We start from the raw sequence: 8,032 nt of genomic DNA, 5'->3' as shown, positions 1-8,032 counted from the left end.
CGCTAGACTAACGCAGACGGGCGTGAAGTACTGGAACAGGCTACGTAATTAATGCTAAGAAGAAAAGTACGTAGCTTGATTAATACTTATCTTTAATATCATTGTGGTACATCGATCTTGACTATACACAGGAGACTTTAAGTACAATCACTGTATGGCTAATGGCGCCTTGCTAGTTCGTAGCCATTAACTTAGCTGATGGCTATTCTGTCTCTCGGCTAATGAGAGAGAAAGGCTTCGTACATCTGGTCGGTAGCTAGGTTCTCGTACAACTGGGGCGAGTGCTCTCTCGTATCACGAGACCTGCCTTGGTGGTGGCGCTAGGTCTGCGATTACACAGTGGCGACACGCGGGTCCGACATGTACTAAATGGACCGCGGCCGATTTAAGCTACCACCTAGCAAGTGTGGTGTCTGGCGGTGACACCACATGTCATGTGTCACATTTTCTTCACATTATATACTTTAGGCCAAAGACGTCTTAAGAGACATTTTACAATGCTGTGGAGTCGATGAGAAAAAATAAGCCTGAACGCCCTAATAATGTATCAAGCAAAGAACTTGTTCACATTTGAAAGTTGATTTTTACTAAGGATACCACAGTCGTATCTTACGTTCCATGGAAGAACACACTGTTTGTCCTGATGAGCACACTGCACAACATTGAGGAAATAAGTAACAGAGAAGACAAGACACCAAAAGTGATAGTGGACTACAATGTTAGTAAGCGAGCGGTTGACACATTGGCTCAGCATATTGGCACCTACACATGCAAGAGCAAAACCAACCACTGTCCAATGATCACCTTCTACAATATTATTAATACTTCTGCCTACAATGCCTTTGTGCTGTGGACAGAAGTAAATCCAGCGCGGGAAATAATGTTCTTTACAAAAGATGAATATTTCTCGAGAATTGGGAAGACTCCTAGTTACTCCTTACATTGAAGATAGGCAAACAATGCCGCGGAACGAACGGTCAGTGGCCATTGTTAGAAGAATGCAAATAGGAAGTCCATCAACACCAAGCTCCATCGGCGGCAATCAAAACTGCAAACATACCTGATGCAAATTCTGCCCATCAGGTTGTCACAACAGGACACCAATGAAGTGCTCAAATTGTAACAAACATGTTTGTAAAGCTCATGTAAGATATCACTGCCCAAATTGTGGAATTCTAGGTAAATCTCTATTCTAAAGGTTCCTGTGATTGACAGTTTATACACTAAGTTAAACTCTATTGTGCAGAAGCCCACTGAGGGTCAGAGCTTACATCATTGTTGAGATTGGGGGCTTGCAATACCATAAAATTTCCTTATATGGTAAAAAATAAACTTACATTAAAGTTATAATAATTTTTAACAATTTAGAATTATCGTGCCCTTTAGATACAATACTGAATCATTATGACCCGAAAGAACACACAGTGTGTTTCCGTAAGAGCGTGCAAAAATGTAACAGGACATAGAGAATGCACCGTTGGGCAATTTGAGGTAGGGAACCTGGGATCAGAGAAGCCAGCTAACGAGATTTGGAAGTAAATATGTCTACCGCTTTGTCTAGCATTACAGTTTTCCAGCTTATTTACAGCTAACATGCGTACAGGTTTACACATTCTGTGCTGTTTATTTACATGTACATTCTTTATTTCCTGCAATGAAACGAAGAGGACAAGCCCCATCGCTAGGAAGTATTTTCTGGCCACTGGATTGGAAGAGGAGGTCCTATTCCATGAGCTGCGAAGTCACCTGACCTGAATCCCCTTGATTTTTTCCTATGGGGATATCTAAAAGCACTTGTGCATGAGAGCCCAGCGGATACGGAGTTGCCGGCCGGTGTGGCCGTGCGGTTCTAGGCGCTTCAGTCTGGAACCGCGTGACCGCTACGGTCGCAGGTTAGAATCCTGGCTCGGGCATGGATGTGTGTGATGTCCTTAGGTTAGTTAGGTTTAAGTAGTTCTAAGTTCTAGGGGACTGATGACCACAGATGTTAAGTCCCATAGTGCTCAGAGCCATTTGAACCATTTTGATACGGAGTGGGAATTAGTTGACAGAACTTTACCTGCCTGTGATGTGATTCGAAACACACGAGGAATATTTGTCAGGTGCGTCAGAATGTTGTTCTCCGATGTCAGGCTTGCATTGACGATGATGGCCGTCAATTTCGGCATATTGTGTAACATACGGTATAAATTGCAACGTTCATTGTGTCAGTGATGGTATTTGCAGCTACCTGTGACTAATGTAAATAAAAAAAAGTGCTCAGTACTGCGACTTTTTTCCCATTATCTCCTTAAGCTGGCTTCTCCGACTCCATGTTCCCTACCTCAAATTGTTCAGTGGAGCATCCTCTATGTTCTGAAAATTTTTGCACGCACTTACGGAAAGCCCTGGTTGTGTACAACTTTTTTAAGGAAGGTAGCAGGGTTAAAGTGAGCTGGGTTAAAGTGAAGTGTTAAATTGTTAGGTATAAGTTTGATAAGTGTAAAAGTGCTCATTCGCCTGTGGAATTCCCATCAAATCCTCCGCTTTTCTGTTGTTTCGTTCGAGAGAAAGAACTTTATGTCCTTGTGAACGAAGGGCTCTGAGGAGCAAGGTAATGCTGGACGCTCTCGATCAGAATTCCGTTGCACCTAGCTTTCGGAAGAAATTTTCGGAGAGCGAGATAAAGCTCGATGTTTTCGAGCCACAGCAAGTCTCGCATTTCGATTGTTGAGACTGCATAGTCCTCTGTCTATTAGCCGTTAATTTGCATTCAGTAGATACGACCCTTTTCTACCCATTTGCATTCGGAAACAAAATTTAACCCTTTCGCTGCTACAGACATGCTCATTGCGATCAATGCTGAGGTAGTTTTTTTTTAAATTTTTTTATGGCTGTACTGCTCACCAGATGCTGGTGCCTGTGCTAAGAGATGGCGTTCAGACTGATAAAAAATACTTACGTTCCAATTTTTCGAAAGAGATTTGGTGAAACAATTTGATCTTTTCACATCTTACATTCTGTTAGCTTCACTCGATCAAGAACTGAATTTCTTTTCGTTATCCGTTATACTTACTGCACTGCGTCACATTGAGTAAAGCACTGAACGAAGTTTTAAAGAGTTTGCAGAGGTAAAAACCGCACTGTGTAAAATTTCGGTAGGATTTATTTCAGTTCATATATTGCAGTGAATGAAATGTAGATAGCATATCGAAATATCTTATAAAATGAGAGCAGAACGATATCTTATTTCGTTCACAACTTATTGTATTTCATATCTGATGGACGGACGAGTGTAACCCAGTTCCGTCCGCTGACAAAAATTTGGTTTTTGCACATCTTACGGTCAGGTATCTTTGCTTCATAAGTGACTGTATTTCTTTTCGTTACATGCCACACTTACGGTGCTGCATCAAATTAAGTACAACATGTTTTGTGGAATGAGATTTTCACTCTGCAGCGGAGTGTGCGCTGATATGAAACTTCCTGGCAGATTAAAACTGTGTGCCCGACCGAGATTCGAACTCGGGACCTTTGCCTTTCGCGGACAAGTGCTCTACCAACTTTTTTTTTTTATTTATTTTTCATAAAGATCACACTGTTAAAAGGAAAATGTAGAGCATTTCATGGTATAGTTTGTTCATTATATATGGAGCGGTGAGAGAAACGTGAGGTTCATTATCAGCTGTCAAATGTGCACACCGACTGCACCCGGCACCTCCCAACTGCGTGGGGGGTCGAGGAAGACTGCCTGAAGATAATTGGCAAAGGTTTTCCGATAGTGAGACCATCTGTGAACCTCATTGTGGGCTTGCTGCAAGAAATGCCAAAAGTCGAGTCGCGACTTGACAGCATCCCCATAGAGGTACGCGATCGTCCAACCTTTGACCCAGATGATCGAGTGTGATTTAGTCGCCGGAAAGTAGTCACTCTCCGGATGTAAGAAGGAAGCAGGTGTAATATGTTGTGGGGTCATACGGAGGTAGCAAGCCACCATCTGTCTTCCCAGGTGCCATACCTCCTCCACCGCGATACAAGTTAAGCGGTGATGGTCGTCATCCACTTGGCGACATTTCGGGCATAGTGGAGTGTCCACTAGTCCAATTGCATGGAGTCGTTGGTTGGTGTTGAACTTGCCACAGGTGACAGAGAACCACAGTGCCCGAACGAAGGTAGGAAGGAATTTTTGGTGCACATGTCTCCAAATCTTCGGCCAATGCAACTTGGGGTGTTTGAGTTCAATGACATTACGACTTATCCGTCGTAGCAGCCAAACATAAAAATCCTTCGCGCATGGTGGTCTCGTGCGCGGAAGCTCGTCTCTCATATAACTAAGTTCCACGATAAATGTTGATACATGCGCAAAATGTGACGTAATGTTGCCCACCGCCACCGGAGGTGTGAGGGACGCTGGAACTAGGAGATCCAGTAGGCGGGATGTAAGGGAATCACGCCCGCTACGCCATTGCTTGTACATCGTGGCTAGAAGGAGCGCCGTCGCTCGGCAGTGAACATTTGTAAGTTCGAGTCCCCCCTTGTCCGTAGGGAGCGTGAGCGTTGCGTATCGCACCTTGAGGGGCGATCCAATCATCACAAAATAGCCTAGTGCTGACTGAAGTCGACGTCCGAGCCTGAGTGGTAGGGGCAGGATCTGCGAAATATGCACCATTCGAGAAACCACATAAGTGTTCAGATATTCGACTCGCTGCAAAGGATCAAGGCGCCGTAGGAGATGTTGTCGGACCATGGTACGTGTTGTCTGTAAAATACGTCGGTAGTTAACTGCCGCAGTATGTTTTACAGATGAGGTAAAGTCTATGCCGAGATAGCGGAATCGTTGCACATAAGGAAACGGACTGATTTCTTCCGTCGTAAGGCCCCTTCCAACCGGCATTGCTGCCGATTTGTTCATGTTCACTGCACTACCCGCCGTCACACTGTGGTCCAACAACAGTTCAAGCACCGTCTTCACCTCTTCCTCAGAACGAACGAGCAGCAGGAGGTCGTCCGCATAGGCACGACATTTGAAGGTGTAGCCCCGCAGTTCCATCCCAGAAAGAGAATTTGTTAGCCTCCCAATTAATGGTTCCAACGCTATCGCGAACAGCAGCATCGAAAGAGGGCAGCCCTGGCGAATGGATCGTCGAATTTGAATGGGCCCTGCTATACGCCCATTAACCTGTACCAAGGATTGTGCGCCCCCATAAATCCTTCTAATGAGACTAGTAAAACGGTCTGGAAATCCCATTTGTTCCAGTACAGCGTACAGATAGTTGTGGCGCACCTTATCAAAAGCACTGTCAAAATCAACCGCCACCATCGCCGCTTTAAGCCGGCACTCCTCCGCTAGCGCTATCACATCACGGCATTCGGCAGTAGCTGTTTGCACATTCACCGATCCACCCGGTGTCGTCTGTTCTGGAGAGAGAACGCTACGAATTAACATACGACATCGGGACGCTAGCAACCGTGCAAAGATCTTATAGTCGGCATTAAGCAGGGTGATGGGGCGATAATGTGTGACCGTAATTCCTGGCTTCGGTTTATGTACTGGCACCAAGAGGCCTTCCATAAAAGCCGGTGGAATAGGCGCATCGGAATTTAACATCTCATTGTACATTTCCGTCCATCGCGGTGCCATTTCGTTGCGAAATTCGCGATAAAATTCAGCAGGAAGTCCATCAATGCCTGGGGACCGATTCAACGCACCCTTTGCGATCGCATCATGTACTTCCTCACAGCTAATGGCTTCCAGTAAGGTTCCCGCGGCTTCCACCGTCAGTGTACGGGAGACGTACGTGGCTATACGTTCGAGGTCATCGACAGGCACTGCTTCTTCCCGATAAATGTGTTGGTAATGGTCGACGAATGCAGAGACAATGTCCGCTTGACGCGTCACTCTTCGGTCTGCGCGGGTAATTAATTCCTGTACCAAAACGCGTCGTCGGTGTTTTCGTTCATTCACGACGTGGTGCATGGAAGGAATCTCGTGCATTATCGTATCGTGACATCTGGCGCACACCATGGTTCCCTGAAGATGTTTCCGAGCTAAAGCCACTAGTTTAGCTTTTATCCTTTTGCGTTCGATCCAGACGTCCTGTCCCGGTGGACCATCGTCCAGGTCGCGCAGTGCTGCAAAATAAAAGTCGGTCGTACGGCGGCGCCATTCTGCCATCTCCCTGCTATATGAGATGAACGTACGGCGAAGCGCCGGTTTAGCACAAGTCAGCCACCAATCAAGCTTCGTCGCATACCTTCCAACCCTTCGCTCGCACATCGTCCATGTCTCAAGGATCCGGTGACGACATTCAGGATCATGTAGATGTTGAATGTTTAATTTCCACGGGGCCTTACTGTTCCACACCTCTCTACGGGGAAGAAGCACCGTACAGATGTAAGCGCTGTGATCTGAAAATGCCAATGGCCAGCGTTCCGCGTCCTGGACATCATTTGCATGAGCCCGCGAGATATAAATGCGATCTAACCTGCTCGCCGAATGACTGGTTACATAGGTGTGTCCCGGTGCATCTCCATGTCGTAATTCCCACGTGTCACTAAGTACAAGGTCGTTGACAACGATTCGCAACTCCTGGCTGATGTTTGCTTGCGGCCATTGGTCTTTCTGGCTGAGAACGCAGTTGAAATCTCCACCAATTATTACACATTCATAACGTCCATGGAAAAGTGGGGCAATGTCTTCTGCATAAAATCGTGCCCTTTCCCGCCGCCGATTGTTTCCCGATGGTGCATAAAGATTGATGATGCGTGTCCCAAACGTCGTGAAAGCCATTCCCCTGGGCGACGGAAGGTAACACACGTTTTCCACTGGGAAGCCATCTCGCACGTAAACTGCCACCCCACTCCCATTGTGATCTCCATGTGACGAATAGGATTGGTAGCCTGCGATGTATGGGAGTGCAGCTATGTGGACTTCCTGCAGCAAAGCAATATCCACAGCAGATGCCCAAATCGTTTCCTTCAGTAGGTGTATTTTGGCCGGTGAACGCACGTCATTTATATTTAATGTCGCAATACGGTTCGCATGGCGTTGAATCCCACTCTGTCGACGCGCAAAAACATCTCCCTGCTTCGGCGCTGAGGGCTGAGATAGAAGACGTTCTCTCGCCCCTCTCCCTTCACCTTCAGCAATTATTAGGCTGTCTTCGTGAGTGCCGGCTGCCTCTGTATGACGTCCGGCGCCTCCTCAATATCGTCATACCACATCTTCGCAGGCAGTGATATATTCGTGTCCATTGCCACATCATCTGCGTCTGGAGCGCCAACTGGTTGTGCTTCCTCTTCAGCATCACCACGTCCCGGTACCGGCAATGTGACAGACCGCTGCGGGTCTGATCGAACAGTTTCCATTGCCTCATCCTGTTTCGTAGAGGCTGTTGTGTCGTCTTGGTCCGCAGGCACATCGTCGTCGGGGCAAGGGGAGTCATCCCTAGGAGATGTCGTGCGACGACGCCGTTTCCTCCTTTTCGGGGAACGTTGTTTGCGTGATCTTCCTTCCGTGTCCTCAGATTGTAAGGAATCACGGCTGCCCGACAGAAAAGCATCCGTAGGAACAGGAAGTGTTTCGAGTCCCATCGTTGTACTCGGCGGGAGTTCGGTCGAAACTGATGCTGTCGTCTCAGAGTGCGTTCCAGACGGAACAGCATCCGTAGTGGCTGGAACTGCTTCGTTTACTATCAGTGTGCTTGGTGGGAGTTCGGTCTCATCTGATGTTGTCGCCGTAGATTGTAAGCTCGATGGAGCAGCATCCTCTGTCATCCCGACGTCTGCTACAAGGTTTCGGAGAGTGCCATCTTGATCTTCCACCGGGGCTGTGTCCTTTCGGTCATCAGCGGACGCAGTGAGGGCCTTGGCATAGGTGATCGGTAGTACTGTCATCGCTGGCGACGGCTCCCGCACACCTGAAGGCAGTTGCGTAATCCGCCGTTGCATACAGTTCGACCTGAGGTGTCCCTCCTGGCCACAGCCAGAACATGTACGTGGTTGACCATCGTAAATCACCACCGCCCGACAACCACCAATTGTCAGATAGGAC

The sequence above is a fragment of the Schistocerca serialis genome, chromosome 3, assembly GCF_023864345.2.
Source record: "Schistocerca serialis cubense isolate TAMUIC-IGC-003099 chromosome 3, iqSchSeri2.2, whole genome shotgun sequence".
NCBI lineage: Eukaryota > Metazoa > Arthropoda > Insecta > Orthoptera > Acrididae > Schistocerca > Schistocerca serialis.
The sequence above is the reverse complement of the archived record's forward strand: the minus strand, read 5'-3'. Positions refer to the sequence as shown.